Source organism: Sphaeramia orbicularis, chromosome 15, assembly GCF_902148855.1.
Source record: "Sphaeramia orbicularis chromosome 15, fSphaOr1.1, whole genome shotgun sequence".
Lineage (NCBI taxonomy): Eukaryota > Metazoa > Chordata > Actinopteri > Kurtiformes > Apogonidae > Sphaeramia > Sphaeramia orbicularis.
This window is the reverse complement of record NC_043971.1, coordinates 35,490,206-35,508,892: the sequence shown is the minus strand read 5'-3', so window position 1 is coordinate 35,508,892 and position 18,687 is coordinate 35,490,206. Positions and strand designations below refer to the sequence as shown.

Below are 18,687 nucleotides of genomic sequence, written 5' to 3'. Positions count from 1 at the left end.
GATTGGGTGGAAATTTAGACCTGTCACCGGTAGATCGCGAGCAACGTGTTGGAGAACCCTGAACTAGTTCTATTTTTAGAGCAGGCCTGCGGGCGACTCGCGTGGTCCCTGCGGGCGACCTGGTGCCCGCGGGCACCGTGTTGGTGAGCCCTGCTATATATTAACACGAATATATAGTACTATGAGTGTGTCATTCATGTATTCAAAGTTCCATTGCTTATTTGTTTTTATTCTGTATTTCTGTCAGTCACAGACATTCTCTATATAGTTATTTCCAGCGCTTTATTCCCTACGGTGAAACAACTTAACAGGTATTGGCATGTATTCTGGTGCAATCTTTTCTGGGCTTGACCACGTCACAACCTGCAGGGCTGAGAAATGAATCCAATATGGAAGTGTCAAAATCTGCAGTAACGTGAATGTCCACTGGAGGCTGGCTGCAAAATGGAGTCAATCCCCACAGAGCCAACAACAGCCAACTTCACAGATAAAAATAGACATGTATACAACCTGGGCCATAAAACAATTGTGGTGTCTGCAGTTAATTTCCCCTTCTCCGACAACTGTACAGTGGAAAAATTTACATAATTTATGTGTTTACATAATATTTAACCACATAAATTTAAGTTTGGCATATTTAAGGGGATGGCTGCAGTGATTGACAGGTATCCACAGTGCTGTTTGTTGTTTACGAGCATTAGCTTAGCTTGGAAGCATATTAGAAGCTCTTCCATACTGAATAAAATGTATGTTTCTCCCTGACAGGCAGCTCTGTTGTAGTTGTGTTGCATAAGTTACACTGACAAGACAGTCAAAGGATTCTATGATGAAATTCATTGGTATTTAATAACAAAATCCAATAGAATTTCATTCATATAGAGGGCATGCGCATACATTAAGTGAGACTGAGTGGCAAAAACCAACCTGCTCAACGTGACGGAGTATAGCAGTAAACACAGCAAGACTGGGAAAATGTGAAATATGAAATTAAATTAAGGACAATTGGACTGGACATGGATCCGTACAAGCTACCAAAGAACAAGTGGTCCACGAACACTGACATGTGGACGGAAATTGCGTATCTGGACATCCAGGGTAAGTATCATTGGTATTTTTAACTGAAATAAATATACATGGTTTCATCATCACTGATGACCAGGGGCTAAAACTAGGCAGAGAACCAGCTGATCCAAAGTGCATTTACAGTAGACCGTGTACTGACCCCAGAGAATATATGCAGGATCTACTGGTACTGAGGAGATTTACGTCTAGTTCATATTAAGTACTTTATACAACACAGATACTACTGCTTTGTATGAGTAGGGTATGACTGTATTCTGGTAAATTATGATATTTTTCCCACCTGTTTTTAAATTCTGACATTATTCTTGTAATATTATGGTTTTATTGTCGGAATATGACAACTTTAATCTCATAAACAAATGATATTTTTTTTAGTTTTTTTTATAACTACGACTTTATTCTCATAACATTGCGATTCTTTTTGTATTCGACTTCATTATCATAAAATTATATGTTTTATATCGATATTTTATGACTTTATACTCATAGTGACAAGTGTTTTTATTTTCTTATGTGGCCCTAATACTCTGTCGTAGCTTTATTCTCCAGTTCCCCCGTATTTGAAAAACTAGGTTAGCCTCAGTTTAAGTTAGTTTACAAATCATGTAGGAGCACAAGGTTCAGAATCACAAAATGAAGACAAAAACCATGAAAGATCTGATCATGAAACCAAGAGCTTTACTAAGAAGTAACGTCAGCCAAAACAATACATCATTTAAGGTATAATTTTACCCAAAAATACAGCATAAATTAATGTTACCTGACACCAAACAGGATCCACAGATCTAGGTTTGGTGTCCTGGATTTGTGGATCCATCTACTTCTCTTTTCTTTGTCTTTCGGTGCCTGTAAAATGATAGCTCCGACTGCTTTTCAAACCTGTTCATACAATCAATCTCACAACAGCTCTTCCCCATTTTTTTTTTATTAAAAATTGTTCTTCAGTTTAGACGGTATTGAAGCCAACGCTTTCACTCATTTTCCTCTTTCTGCCACTCAGTGGGCGGAACCACAGTGACTTCTGCTAGCAGTGGCGTCACATGCATACCCTCCACTGAATTATATGGTCTGGCAGTTAGCTTACTAATTAGCTCAGGGAGCTATCGTTAGTGTGTTTGTACATTTCCCAAATTTGACATTACTGTCATCAAATGCAACTGTACTGTGTGTGTTTGCTTAAAAATAATTGATGGCATTTAACATTACCATATGTCAGTGTAAGCAAATTTTTCAGTTTCATCCTCGATGGAAAACCATGTCAAGCATCTTTAGGCTTCAAAATTGCAGTTCACTAACCAAAGGGTAAAGTCACAGAGGGTTCGTCTACTGTTTCTCTAATGTTCATGATACTGTCATAGTCCAAAAGCCATTTAACCTGACATTCAGTTGAATTTAACCACCACTCATCATGATAGTTGAGTTCCCAAATCATCCATAACACAATAATAAATAAACAAAGATGTAAGTTGTGTCTGTTTTAGAGTTAAACATTAAATTTACAATAATGCAGTAATTATTAAGCATACTAGAGCAGCACATTGTCTAGGAATGGCATGAAAAAGTATATACCACAAGTACGGTTGCACTGCCGCAGATAAATACTCTTACTGAACTGTGAAATTAAAACATGGGCACAAAGTTATCTTTCCATACCTACAAATGGTGCAGCCAATGCTTGGGTTATTATCGTACCAGCTATGGTAATTCATATCCCTCCACACTATTTGCTTTTTTTCTTACCACTATTTATTTGAAGCCAGTGCAAATATTAATTCATGCAAAGAGAATTTCAATCAGCAAACATATGGACACTTGCAGCCTTCCTTGCAAATGTTAAATGAAAACATTCTGCATATCTACATCTCTCAAACTTTCACAGATGATGCCAGTAAGTAAGTAAAGTTCCATTTAGTAGCAGCTGCTAAAGGAGATGGTGCCTAATGTTAATTTATTAATGCAGTGGCTGAACTGTGCTCATTAGATGGACATGAACTGAAGGGCAAGTAAACAACAAACAGCCCACAGCCCTTATCTAATCGTTGATTCAGAGAGTGACGACCTAAACCTCAACACCATGGGAAAGGGTCAGTTTTGGAATAATTGGAAAGCTGGGATTGTAGTCTGACAGTTTAGTGGGCAATTAAATAAAGTATGAGCTTTTCTACAACCTGGTTATTACTGATAATATGACTCAGAAAATGTCTGAGTGAAGGTCTTGAAGAGGGAAAGTAACAAAATTAATGCTCTTCTTTGAAGTTTTGTTTGATTAATTGTGCATTAGCACTAACTATAGACAGGTCTGTCTTTGAAGCAAATCTGTAAATGAAATGGAGTCAATGCAGTGGTATTAGACAAATACTATTTAAGAAACCCTGTTACCAAGTACCAAGAGTTCTTATCTAAGAAAGAGGTAGTGCAAGAAGCTATGTTTCAGACTAGAAAGGGGAATGAAGGATAGATAGGCAGGTGCAAAAAGAAGAGGACAAAATAAATCTATGATGCCTGCATATGCCGGTTTTCATATTCATATCAAGTTCTTTTTCCATTAATTTTGATACCACTTGTGTTGCCATGCTGTGATAACTTACGCAATCATCCTCTCTCTTCATGCATCAGTGGAGACCTGGACACATATTTCTGCTACAGCCGGTAGCCACTATGACTGGTCGACTCTACCAAGACGTAATGCAGCTACAAGCTTTTGGTCATGAATTTGCATCACATCAAGGCTGAGTATGAAATTTTTCATACTTAGTCTGCCAAGGTAGAAACTGGGTTCATTCATAAATAATAATAATAAAAAAATAGTCTGGATTTGAATTTTACTCATAATGACTATCAGTATCACCCAAATAGTATCACCCAAAAATATATCAGATGACAATGCAAATAGATTTTGACAGTAACGTTCCCTTGCACGGACGCTTGAAGATTTAACTTGATGATTCAAGGAATAATTTTATCATTTTAAAAATGTGTTACTGCTCTGATATTTAATAAATCGGCAGATATTACCCCTTCCCCGTCCCAAAAAAAATCTGATATTTAAAAAAAAAAGGATAATTGCTGAACTGAACATCTACGCCACAGTGAAAATGAATATATCTGAATCTAAGTATTTAATCAATGTTAAAGTGAACATCAAAGTAACTGTTTAAAAAATCTATGGGGTAGCCCTTTTCTTTTCTTTTGAGCTATTATTTTCTTGTTTTAAATCTAATATCAACCATGATCTCCTGCAACTTCGGCTGATACTAAGAGTTTTTTTTTTTAAATACTATCAGTGCTAGTTAATTGATCAAACGGATCAACTGGTTGACCTTTAGCGTTGAGTAGGATTGGACCTGTGTGAAAATGTTCAAACTGGTTCAACATGAACACAAACACCAGACTGAACTATACACTACCACTCAGCAGAAGAGAGGAAGTGAGACTACCAAAGCCCAAGACTGACACTGTAGTGACTTGATAGCATCACTGCACCTCTAATGCCGCGTTTCCACTTTGTGGTACTGACTCGACTCGACTCGACTTGGCCTTTTTGCATTTCCATTACGAAAAAGGACCTGGAATCTGGTACCCGGTACTAGTTTTTTGGTATCACCTCCGGCGAGGTTCCAGGCCTGGGGACCAGACACTAAAACGTGACGTGTAAGGACAGCAGAACACTGATTGGTCAGAGAGTTGTCTCTGTGACCCGCCGTTTTACAAAAAACAGATGCGGAAGTTTACAGCAAATATAGCGATAGGTTAATCCACATAATGACAGCCCGCAAAACTACACCATAGTTTGTCAAGGAGGTTCAGACGTAAAAATTCAGCATGCGCTTGATGAGACAACATACAACAAGCGACTTTATCAGCAACGCTCTGAGCAGACGTCACAGAAGTATTGCTATGACGTCCACATACTGTAAAGTTGGCAGTATCCTGTAATGGAAACGCTCTCCAGTTATAGGATCTGGTACCCGAGTCGAGTTGAGTCGAGCTGAGTCGAGCCAAGCCGGTTCCACATGGTGGAAACGTGGCATAAGCTGGTTTAACTAACCACAAATCAAAACTAAATAATGACAAGAAGAGGCAGAACCCTCTTCAATGCTGTCGAGGCCATGTTAGACTAAACCAGCACAGTAATCAGGTTTTCTATGGCTATTTTCTTGTAGCGTTTATAATGTGTTGTAGGGTTGGGTGATATGGCTTGAAAAAATATCTCAGATTTTTTAATGAAAAATTTGATTTTCAATCCCCCATTTAAAAGTACACAAGTGCAGACTGCAAAAATATTGAAAAGACATTAACTTTATTGTTTTCAGTTTCAGTGCATTGAGACAGACCTTAAAAAAAGCAAAGGCAGTCATTGGTTTCATCAAAGTGACACCATGCACCCTCACATATTTTACAGAGGATTTGCCTGTTCTGTATCTGATGCTGCGAATCCAAACCAGTTCTAAATGACTGAAGTCATAGAACCATTCTTGGGTTAAAGCTGCTCTCTACCACTGGCTGTCTCTGCCGTGTTGTTTGTTGTGACTGTGATTCACATGAGGGAAGGGGAGGGAGGGTCCCAGCTCATAGAACTACAGGAACCCAGACAGACGTGTTGTTGGCGAATTCAAAAAACCTATATATTTTTCATGATAAGAAAATCAATTTTCTAAAAATAAAACTTGATGTAACCTACAAATTCAATTTTTCAATTAAATGGATTTTTTTTCCCAGCCCTAATGTGTTACTTATATTTTTCAGCTCATTTCTTCCATTGGCTTCAAATCCACCCCAATGCCATATCAGTGCAGCTTTGGTCTCTCGTATCCTCCCTCATGTCACCCCTAAAAGTACAGGAATTTTCAAGGGAACAAACACATCAAACTTGTGCATCTTCCCCCCTCCCTCTTCAGATATGTGATTGACCTCCCCCATGTCAGCTCTTCAGCTCAACAGCCAATCACTTACCATGTTAGTCTGTTTATAACAATAAAACATATAGCAATATAATGTTATTATCACATTCCTCAGATTCATGTTGGCCATTCCTTAAAAAAACAAACAAACTTGAATTAACACTGATGATGATGATGATGATGATGATGATGATGATGATGATGATGATGATGATGCCATCACCATCATGTTGTTGATGTAGCACACTTTTTAAGTTGACACACTTTGTCATAAAGACAAATGTGTGACTATAACCAGTTTGAACTTCAACAACAGATGGGATGAGCCAAACTGGAAAATGACCCAGCTCTAGTATGGACCAGTTTGTTTTATGTAGATTCTGACTTGTTTATGTAGCACCAAGCCCGGATTAACCATATGGGCAACTGGGCAATTGCCCAGGGGCCCGCGATGTCTGAAGGACCCTGGGTATAAAATATCTGGTTATCTTTTGCTTATAAATGAAACTGTCCGCTGTCCGGAGCCAATGCACTGCACAGAAACCCTGCTCCTGCTGTCTGTGACCGTGAGCTGAGACCCTCTCCTCATTGGTCAGTCCAAAAAGCAAATCAGCTGTGACGCAAATCAACGTGCGTGCACTGAGCGGGATGTGAGACGTCAAGAACTATGCGACATACGTACGCGAATCAAAACGATGTTTACATTGCACTTACTTTAACTCTCTTGTTGAATTCTGAGGTGACAAGTGGATTTCTGTTTAACTCTTTCTTCGCCAATGACGAGATTTTCCGTCACTGCGTGTTTTCACTGTTATGCTATAGTTGGAGGTGTTGCGGATCATGTGAAATACTTTCCTTAGTCCAAAAACAAACAATTAAGCCGTTTTTCGGAAAAATGAAGGACCGGGTTTAACGTTCTCGCACTGGAGTCTCCGTATCCCATGGCAACGCATCCAGCGGCAGTCACTGAATGAGGAAATGCAGACTGTGCAGGAACCGCGTGCAGTTTCAAAAGCCTTAAAGATGATTATGGAGACAGTCTGACAATTCAGTATATGATGGAGCTACAGAAGAACCATTTAGAGACAGGAACGGAGAAACAGAAGGTGAGGGAGACGGACACGGAACACGGGAAACACGGATCGGCTCAGGTCCGACACGGAGATGGGATGGGGGGGGGCACGGAGCAACACAGAAAAAATGACAGACAGGAGGAAGAGAAAAGAGACATTTCTAGGGGACATTCAAGGAGAAGACAGACAACCAGACGTGGGAAAAGATAAAGGACAGCTAGTGTTCATCTGTTAGAGTGAGTTCAGATTCAGACTGAGGACACAGAACAGATTCAGCTGTAGAATGTCAGCAGGGACAGAGGTAAGACTGTTTGATTTAGCTTTTGTATGAAATAAATAAATAAATACATATATTCATGCAAAGATAAATAACTACATGTCCATATAATTATTTACAGATCAAACACAGCAGGTGGTCCAACAGGAGGATGCGGTGCAGCCAAGGAAAGGCCAGAAATCTACAGTATAGTGAATTTGTTTCTTTTTTTCTTGAAAATGAGGAATATTGAAGTGTTTATATCAAAAAGCTAAACTAATATGTTGTTACTTATAACTGATGTATGTCAAAGTGTAAAGTTTAGAAGGAACCTGGTGCTTTAGAAGATGTTTGGTCTAAAGTTTGGTGTGGATTCCTCTAACATTTTGTGGAATGATGGGATATCTTAGAGCTGTTTGTTATTATTATTATTGTTGTTATAATTATTTTATTTTGTGATTTTGAATACAGTGTTACTGTTGGTAAAGAAGAAAGAGTCAAAAATGTAAATAGGAAATCAGTTTTATCTTGAAAATCAATGTCTTCAAAAAAATTCAATTTTCTCAGTTTTTTGCTCTAAATTCATTTTTTTCCTGAAAATGACCAATATTCAAATATTCATATCTCACGAACGAATGAAGATAGAATAAAATCGTCTTTTGTGTTTAAAAGTTGAAGTTCTGTTCTTTCTTTTGATGTATTCAGTGTTCACATACTCCTAACACAACATTTTCAGTCAGCCTCCAAAGATTAGTGAAAATGACCAAAAAGGCTGGCGCTGGCTACCAACTCACTGGAAAATGCTCTGGCGGGGAAAGAGTTAAAATTCATATCTGAGTCTATCAGGTGATGTTTGTGTTTTGTCTGTGGGCTTTTTCTGACGATTCAATACATTTGTGTTGGCAAAAAGTGTTCTTAAATATATACTGGATACTTTGGAAATGGTTTCTTATTTATTTTTTGTGAAAATGGAGGACACTTCGCTCTCTTTCTAATGTAGTGGATCAATTTTAGATTATACTGATGCTAATGTGTTTTGTTTTCATATCATCATATGCAAGTGAGTGGCCTTGACAAGAGGCTATAGTGGTGCACTTGTAGTTCTACGAGCATTTACACATTTGTACATCAAAATGCATTTGATGATAGTTAGATATTGAAGTATGGGGTATATTTACATATATTCCTGGAACTTATTCTGTATTTTGCCAGATTATAGGGATCCTGGGGTTGTGATGATGGGGCCCTTGAATATTGTTGCCCAGGGTACAATGAAGTGTTAATCTGGCCCTGTGTAGCACTGACTTGTTTTTTAAGGTAAATGAAATAACTCCTTCTCTATCTATATCTAACACTGAAATACAGTTCACTGTGCAGAATAAAATACACATTTCATTGTTCCGGCAAAGTCTTTTAAACTTAACTTTTTGTGACTTTTACAGCAGGTGGAACCGATAGTAGAAGATATAGAAATAATCAGCTCTGAGCTTAGTCTGCATTGTGCAACCCTGCTTGTGCAGCCACTTGTAAACTTTCTCACATCAGTGTGTCAACTTCTGTGGCACTCTTCAAAAGTCACCCTTATTTGTTCCACTGCTCAGATGAACGCCTTTGTTACTCCCCCATGGTTGCTCTTTTCTGCTTATTTCCTTTCTCTCTTCCCAAAAGAAGATTACAGCCTTGATCACTGCTACCTGGCACAGAGCACAGGCAGCCATTAGTGTTTGCTACTTTTTATGTGTGACTCTTCTCTGTTACTTCTTTATTTCCCAAAGCAATGGAGAATCTGTCTCTCTCACTAGGCTGGGACAGAATACTGCAGAGCATTGCAATTTCATGCACTCACGACAGATAAATCATTCTGCTTGGCTGACCATGAATCTTCTGGAGGCTGAGTGGCCACACAGTGTGGCACTGTTGCACCTGACATTATTGAAGCTTGAAACTTGGGGATACACCTGTGCTGCTTGGAAATATTCGCATATATATATGTTTTTATCTTGTCTATGAGACAATTACAGAAAATAAAGAACCCATTTGGGACCCTGAGGAAGACAGGAGTTGTTTTGTTGTGCAGTAATTGCATTTCCTCTTACATTCACTGTAAATGAAAGTTGTAAGTAAAGAGGCTAAATTTAATTAGGAACCAAGGATAATTGCATCTCATAAAATATAAAGTAACGATCTAGCATTATATCATTGCTCCTATTGGGTTTTCTTCAACTATTACAAAATTTGCACATGCAGCCTTTACAGTGAGGAAAGATCTTCTCTAACCTTCAATAAATGAGCCTTTAGTTTCTTCCCAAGCTGGCGTTCAACCCTCTTCCATAACCCTCAATCATCAGATGCTATCCTACGGAGCGAGCCATGACAATGGGCTGCCTATGGAGCAGGACACAAGCGGAATATCAATGGAGTCTGGCTGGCCTGAGCCACGCTAGTCTTCATCTCTCATTTCCCAAATGTGAGCCTCTGGAAAGAAGTGGCCCAACCTTAGACTGATGAAGCCATCCTGCAGCAATGCTTTTAAGTATTCCCTGCACACGGCTAAGGCACTACCCAGACCTGTAGCTGCTGGTAACTGTAGTTCTCCTAAAATAACAAGAGAAGAGAAGAGAAGAGAAGAGAAGAGAAGAGAAGAGAAGAGAAGAGAAGAGAAGAGAAAACGAAGAAGAGAAAAAGAAGAGAAGAAGAAGAGCAATTTTCTTGTGACTGGGAGCAGAACTTGCGTAAAGGCTGTGGGATACATCATCTATATATTTCATCTTCCTGACTGAATCCTGGGAGATTAAACCCCTCTGCACCAGCCTACTGTACCCTCGCTCACATAGAGGTAAATTAACATGTGTGTCAGGTTTGAGCAGTAAGTATGCACTCTAGTCCTCAGGCAGATGTAAAACAATGAGGACATTTTTACTACAGGCAAATATTTCTTAAATGAACTGAAATAATGCCTCTCAAAATGCAGGACCGAAACTATACCAGCCATAACAGTATATATGCCAGCAAAGAACAAAGGTATGTGTTTCTATTTGACTCTCAGTGAGTTATGATGTATTACAGCCACAGACCACACATTCTCACACTAGGATCATACAGTACTTAATGACTACTTGTCTAATTGTTATGGTTCACAAGTGAAGGGAGCAGACAGGCATTACTTCTTCATCAACTAAAGCTATTTCCACCTATAGAATTTGTAATCATGGTCACTTTACTACTGTGACATGTGATCAGTACACATTAAAATGCAAATTTTACAGCTGGTGCAATGACAGTGTGTTCAGCCCTGTACTAAGAAATGACAATTCTTGCTTTCTATTCAGAGAGAGAGAGAGAGAAAAGAACATTTATTGATTGTGTTAACCCTTACAGCTGAAACAGTCTCAACATATTGCATCTTAAAAAGCACATGGCACAGGCTTGAGACGATCTAGACATGAAAACACTGTCCTCACGTGTTCTGCAAATAGTGATACTCCGAGGGAAGAAATCTCCAGTTATTTATGTTTCTCACCAATGCATACATCGAGGGTATACTACATAGTGGCACAGTTTCAACATTTTCAGCATGCATTCTCAAGCACAAACACAAATCCCACAAGTGTTGACTGTTCACTTGGTGCACATCCTGCTCATTTGATTTGCCTTCAGTCGCACGGAGCGTCTCCTCAGTGCGCTTGAGTAGACTGACGTGTTAAGCAAGTAAAAATGCCCAGTCCTCTGCTCCACAAAGGATAGCCCATCACTGTCACTGAGGATGTCAGATGCGTAATTATGGATTATAGGAGCGCAGCAGATGCGCGTAACAGGCGCTTTAAAAAAGATTGTAATTTTCCAGATACTTACTGCAAGCTATGATATAACTTCCTATAATTAAATCAATCCTATCATGATGAAAAAAAAAGAAAAAAACTCAACATAATTACGATTGTTATGATTTCCTTACCTTACAGGCGCACCCGCTGTATTCCAAGTGCACGAAAGGTCATTGCGCAAATATTCAGAGGACAAGATGTAGTAGCGCAGAGAAGTAGGTTATACTACACAATATCTAATCCTGTTCTTACTGTCCTTCAGACGTCGTCAACCCTGTAATCTTCAAAGCAAGAGGGGTCGAAGCCTCCCCTGGCTCTCACAGAGTCTCTTTATAATCTCCCCACTGCCAGTTTGTGCGTGGGGCTGACTTTCTCCTGCGCAGCCTGTCAGGCAAACTTGTCCGCGTTCATCTCAGAAATTCCCGCGACCCTTGGAATGAGAAATAAAGGACTGAAAAATGCATAAATAAATAACGTTTTCCCCACCAAAAAAAAAAAAAAAAAAAAAAAAAAAGAAAGAAAGAAAAAGAAAAAGAAAAAAAGAACAAGTCCAGTATGTGAAGGGTTGTCTTCAGCAGTGTCGCCTTTTTTTGACAGGTGGTAAGTCCATCCACCCGTGGAAAAGATTCACACATCATCCAGCGGGATGTGGAGACGGCCAAAGCTATAAAGCGATTCTGTGAGAAGATTAACCCATGAGTTGTGTTGGTTTTCCACCGCTTCCCCTTTTCTTGCGCTCTGGCGCCACCCAAAGCTGTTGGGCTGTTTTATCCACGTACAGGGATTCCCACAGTTCCCACACTGGTAACACTTGACTTGAAGGTCTTAGTTTATAACACTGGATTACAAAAAAATGTTTTTTGCAAGTTGTCTAGGTTTTTTCAACTGAATTAGGACCATTTTGCACCACTAAATCCAAAAATGACATCTGTTTTTCTCAATCAGGTCAGGTTTTTTGCTAATTTGATTTTGAAAAATTTGATCTTCTCACAAAATTGATTACATTTTTGTGACTTTATCAGTTGATTTTTTTCTATATAGTTCTCACCCAAAATAGGTTTTAAGAGAAAAAAAAAAAAATCATTTCATCACTTGATTCCTGTTAGGCACAATGGTGTATTCACCGCAGATGTAGCAGAATACGTCAGGCTTATTTTTGCAGGATCTTCTAGTCGAAGCCATTTCATTCACCTGTAATATTAAAAAAAACATTAATCATAAATTGGCAAAAGTAAAATATTCAGAACTCGTTTATTGCAAGAAATATGAAAGAATTTTGTATCATATGATGTGAAAATGCCCATAAATGTAAGCAAAAATGTTAAAAAAGCCAATATGTAGCATAGTTCAGAAAGCTGACCTGATTGAGCAAAATTAATGTGATTTTTGGATTCAGCACACCAAAATTATTCTAAATCAGCTCAAAAAACTTGAACAATAAATTTGTTGTTGACCAGTGTAATGCATTAAGCGCACATTCATTAGACATTATCATGCATTTATAATGCATTATAAAAGTCATTACAACAGTTTATGATAATGTACAACAACTTATACCAAGGTTTATAAAGTATTATAAGTGTAGGCATAATGTATTATAAATTCAGCTGTCATAATGTTTTATACATCCATACCAAAGTGACAACAGTGTTTGAAGGAAGAATCTCATGTCCTGGGTTATGTAACACATTCTAACCATCATAACTGTAGCCAGTTAGAAAGACACAGAGAACTGCTCTGACATGTAGTTTCTGAAACGGAATAATGCCTTAGAAACATCAATAATAAGTTACAGGATGACTTTAAGAGCTTTTAGTAAAGTGACAACACTGTCTAAGGTTATTAGTAATTGCATGAGACTATAACACAAGTATAATGACGTATGAGCAGTATCTACTGGCTCTAAGTAAAGTGTAAGTCAAAAATTATACATGAAAATGTTCTGAATAACTCTTTATTTTGCAAAAACAAAAAAAACATTAAAAGAACAGAGACAGTAAATTGAAGTGTTACATGTTGCTTTGTACATAAATAAAAAATAATGTGGCAGCTCCAAATCTTTGTTAATTCAAACACATACTTTTTATTTTTTTTAATAAATATGAAATCCCTAAAATAGATGGGTATAGGGACCAGTAACAAAACCTAACAAAAGTTCCCCACCTAAAAAAAATAAATTCCTTCACACTGCTTTGGTATGGATGTATAAAACATTATGAAAGCTGAATTTATAATACATTATGCCTACACTTATAATACTTTATTAACCTTGGTATAAGTTGTTGTACATGATCATAAACTGTTGTAATGACTTTTATAATGCATTATAAATGCATTATATTGTCTAATGAATGTGCGCTTAATGCATTAAAAACTAGACCTTCAAGTAAAGTGTTACCCCCACATTCATCCTTTTATACAGATGTAGGCCAAATGCTCTTATTAGGGTGGTGCTGATAACATGCACTTTGTGGATTGAAGAGGAGGATGCAGTGCACATGTGACAGCTGTTCTTCTCCTGTTGAACCCTTTATAGTTCACTCAGAGAAATACTCTGAAGTTCAACCTTAGTGTGTTATTGGAGAACATAACGATGGCCAGAATACAAAACCTCCTATCTGAAAAAATCACTTTTTTCAGGAAACAAAAAAAAAAAAAACAAAAAAAACAAACGTTTAGTTTTATTATATTGTGATCTTTGTTAAAGATATCCAAGCATATTCTACCATTTTCAGACTCTCTTTCTCTATTATGTGTTAACAATACATACTAGGTATTTATTCCTCCCACAGTGCAGACCATTTAATGTGAAAACTCAAAATCTAAAAATTTGCAGATAGGAGGTTTTGTTTTTTTGGCCATCGATTACAACTTTATTACTTTTGTGAAATGTTTCCTAATTTTTTTTATTGTCATGTTGCAAATCAAGTTCAGGGAAGTTACCATATTTGGTTCCTTGCTCATAAGTGGCAAAATATAAATAAATTTAAGACGTACACTACCAGTCAGAAGTTTGGACTCACCTTTTTTTGTTATTGGAGAAAATAAGACTTTATTACTTTTGTGAAATTGTTCCTAATTTTTTGTTGTCACGTTGAAAATCAAGGTTGGGGAAGTTACCATATTTGGTTCCTTGCTCATAAGTGGCAAAATATAAATAAATTTAAGCGGTACAAGAAAAACACATGCAATGTGAAAGGAACATGTGTTTTAGAACATTAGAACAACATTTTTAGAACATTAGACCAACATAAGTGCTGATCCAGACCCCTGTCCACATCCACATTCTCCCTTTGAACATCATTCCTTACATTAGTACCATTACTTCATGGTACCTAACAAACCAGGTACACTCACTGTTCATGCAGAAGTGGACCTTACAGACCCTGCACACCACATTGGACCTGAGATTGTGGATTCACTGTCCTCACTGGAACTGCTGCCGTCACTGTCTTGTAATGTGTGTGGAAATGACCAAAAATAGTCACTTGCCTGATAAAGGGTTAATCTAAAATGACTTCAGTATTAGTGAAATATAGCTAATCCAAACCCTATCAACATGTTTCAAAGCCACTACTGTCTTAATTAACCCAGGGGTTCCCAAAGTGGGGTACACGTACCCCCAGTGGTACTTGGAAGAAGTCCAGGGGGTACTTGAAATTTTTTTGGAAAAATACATTAACCCATAAAGTCCCAGTGCTACTTCTGTGGCAGTCCCCAAAAGAATTTTCCTTTATATTTAACCTTTCTTCCATCATTTATCACCATTTATTATATAGTATCCTCTGTATTTTGTGTTTTTTCAGGTATTTTCCTATATTTATTTTATTGATCATGTAGATGTTCATAAAAACTCAAATTAAAGTTGATTGTTATAATATCAGAAAGTGACTATTTCAACAAAATCTTGCATTAACTGAATATAAACAAAGTGTGTCCGCCCAGTATCATTTATCAAACTCCATGGGTTTTACTGGTGAATCAATGTTGTAGAAGATGGTGATGTTTCTACGGTAACAACAGAGCCTCTGAACATCCAAATGGGTCATATCTGATGACCATGAAAAAATGACAAACTGCATTTTACACCAATTATTTACATGTATTGATAGGATTAGTGGATCAGCAGGTATTAAATATTTTATATCAGTAGATGGTTTTGGTCGCAAGTGGCTATTTGGGTCTTTAGGGGTAAAAGAAGTCATCATGTACCAAATACAAAATAAATAATGAGAATTAATGCTGAAATATAAAACTTAATAAATACATTCATATAATAGTTTTATTCCTAATCATCTTGTTTAAGCTTTGGTAACATTTTAAGAACATTTCTATTTTATACTATTCAAAATTAGTTTATTTGAGTATCTAAGAAATTATTTTTAAATTTTTCTTATCAGTGAAAGAGGGCACTATTTTACACAAAAAATGTACTTAAAACATTTTGTTATTTTTTTTTTTTATATATTACAGTTAAATATATGTTGTTTGTTTTGAAAATATAAACAGACACCTTTGGCACAGGAACAAATTTTGCCTAATTTGCTCAATTAAAAATGCTGAAGTGAGAGTTAGGGGTACTTGGCTAAAAAAGTATATTTCAGGGGGTATTCCACTGTAAAAAGTTTGAGAACCACTGAATTAACCCATGAAGACCCACTGGTAAGTTTTTGTGGCAGTTCCCAAATTAATGTTTCTGTGCATCTAAACTTTGTTAAAATTTTTCAGTATAAATTATGTATTTTTCTATATTTGATTCAGTGATCATAGACGTTCATTAAAGCTCAGAGCAAATTCAAAGGTTATTAGATCAAATCAGACAAAAAATGAAGAAAAACTGACTTTTTCAGCAAACTGAAAACTTAACCAGAGCTAAAACTTAACTAAACTTAAAATCAAAAGTCTCCAACTGCTGTCATTTATCAAACCCCATGGGTTTTACTGGTGAATCCATCTCTATATCTGATGACCGTGAAAAGATGACAAACTGCATTTTACACCAATTATTTACATGTATTAATAGGATTAGTGGATCAACAGGTGTTAACCCATAAAGACCCAAACATCCACCTTTAACCAAATTCCTCTACTGATCTATTAGATCCACTAATCCTGTCAACACATTGAAGTAATTCAGGTAAAATACTGTATATCATATTTTCATGGTCATCAGATATGATCCATTTGGATGTTCAGAGGCTCCGTAGTGAACGTGGAAACACTGTCATCTTCTACAACACTGATTCACCAGTAAAACCCATGGAGTTGGATCAATGACAGTGGTTGTGGATGCTGATTTTTATATTCAGTTAATGATATGTTTTGTAGAAAAAGTAACTTTTTCTTCACTTTTTTCTGTTTTTGATGTAATAACCCTCAACTTTAATCTGAGCTTTTATGAACATTTATATGATCAGCAAATTAAATATAGGAAAACACCTGATTCTCACTGAAAAATGCAAAATACAGAGGATAATATCACAATGAATGGTGATAAATCACTAAAGGAAGGTTCAATATAGAGGAAAATTCATTTGGGATCTGCCTTAGTTCAAAGTGCAAAAGCAGCACTGGGTCTTTATAGGTTAAACATTTCAGATGAGTACCAGTAGATAGTTTTGGTCGATGGAGGTTTTTTGGGTCTTTATGAATAAAATATTGATATAGGTTACCTGGCCTGGAACTGTAAAAACATTTTAGTTGTTTATATTGTTATTGACCTGTTTTGTTTATTTATTTTCTTTCCTTAAATGTACCAGAATGGACTGTCTTGACTGTCTTGTTATGCATGTTTTGTTTGTATTGCCTTTTTTTTTTCTTTTTCTCCATGGGCTCTGTTTGTTCATCATGTCCAGTGTCAATCTTTGTATTATGAACACATTACTTGAAATTATAAATGTTATATTTGTTAAATGAAAAGTTGTATAAATGTTGAAAAGTCTATAAATAATAATAATAATTAAAAAAAAAATACTATAGATTTACATCGTTACATCTGAGAGACAATTAAAGAAACATACATTTCAGATCAGTTGTAAACAGTCTACGGCTCTTTCAAGACAAGTTGTAGATAAGAATGTTAACAAGGAGGATATAAACAAGTTCCAGTGACTATACCATGGTGCACCTTAGAAAATTCCACCATTACAACTGAAATCATGTCGCAGTAAGGAGTTGCGTTTTTAATGAGCTGTTTCGCAAATGCTGACAGTCTGCATAATATCTACCCCTTCAGCATGACTAGAAAGATCAGTTGCGATTTGTCTTATTTGTTTCTGTCATTACTGCAAATCTCAGTAAGCAGCGAGAAAACAGCCGCAGTGTCACAACAGAATTAAATTTAAGTGCTGAATCTGCATGAGGTAGTATAACGTAAAGTGCTGCCATGTAAAGTCTTTATCTCAGACAGATTCCGCATAAGCTCTGATTTGCAAATTCCAAACTTCCAACCTGGAGCATGCAAAGGCAGCAGCTGGAGGAGTAAAAGAGCTTAAGTTCACACAGTATCTTATTTACACAAGGAAAAAGGAGACAGCATTTCACATCAAGAGGAAACAAGGTCAATTAAGGGCTTTTACGTTAAAACATGTGCATCCAAATTAATTAATGTGCTTTTACTAACCCACAGACATGAGTTTCATTTGAATTCCCTGATTTTTGCTGCAGTTCCTATTTATAACTGGGCTAAAATACCTGTTGTTACATCCTGAATCAAGTCCAGGAAAGGCCCTAGACGGCTGCCTCCTACAACGATGATAGGGTGTTCGAGCTTGCTCAGCAATGCAATAAATAGCTAGATGTTGCCATTTAGTTTCTTTGCAATGCAGTGAAATAGATGGAATATGACAGGTTCCTGTTTTGCCAGGTCAGTTACTATGGTTTCCATACTTCCAGACATGTCTTCTGAGCCTCTAAATCACAGGTGTCAAACATGCGGCCCGGGGGCCAAAACCGGTCCGCCAAATGTTCCAGTCTGGCCCGTGCGATGAATTTGCAAAACGCAAAAAAATTCCACTTAAGATATTAACTATCAAGGAGGTTGAACTTGTTTTAGTTCAGGTTCCACATGCAGAAAAATGTGATCTCAACCAAAATAATAGCATAATAACCTATAAATAATGACTCCAAATTGTCTTAGTTTAATGTGAAAAACATAATATTACATTACATCTATAAATAATGACAACTCCAGATTTTTCCTCTTTGTTTTAATGTAAAAACTTACATTAAATTTGGAAAATATGAACATTTACAAACAACAATAAAAAAAACTGAAATTTTGAAAGCGAAATTTTAACACTATTCTTCCTGTTATGAAATATTTTGTGTCTTTGTAGATCCAGTCCGTAATATGTATGTATAAATGGTAAGTTCAGGTGTAATACTGTTAAAATTGCACTTATTTTTCTCAAGAAATTTCAGTTTTCTCAGGTTATTCACATCATTTTTGTTTGGATAGTTTGTAAATGTACACATGCTCATATTTTATTTTTCATATTTTTTTTTGCACTAAAACAAACAGAAAACTTTGGAATCGTCATTATTTACAGGTT

General features: G+C 36.8%; 1 protein-coding gene across 1 annotated transcript in view; it reads right to left on the bottom strand.

Annotated features, from left to right (window-relative positions):
• LOC115434336 (protocadherin-15-like) overlaps positions 1–11,557 on the bottom strand; it is a 348,357-nt gene extending 336,800 nt beyond the window's left edge. Inside the window, exon 1 of the mRNA XM_030156230.1 lies at positions 11,266–11,557. The gene's annotated coding sequence lies outside the window, so the exon portion shown is untranslated. The remainder of the gene's footprint in view (positions 1–11,265) is intronic.
• Between the last annotated feature and the right edge of the window lie 7,130 nt (positions 11,558–18,687).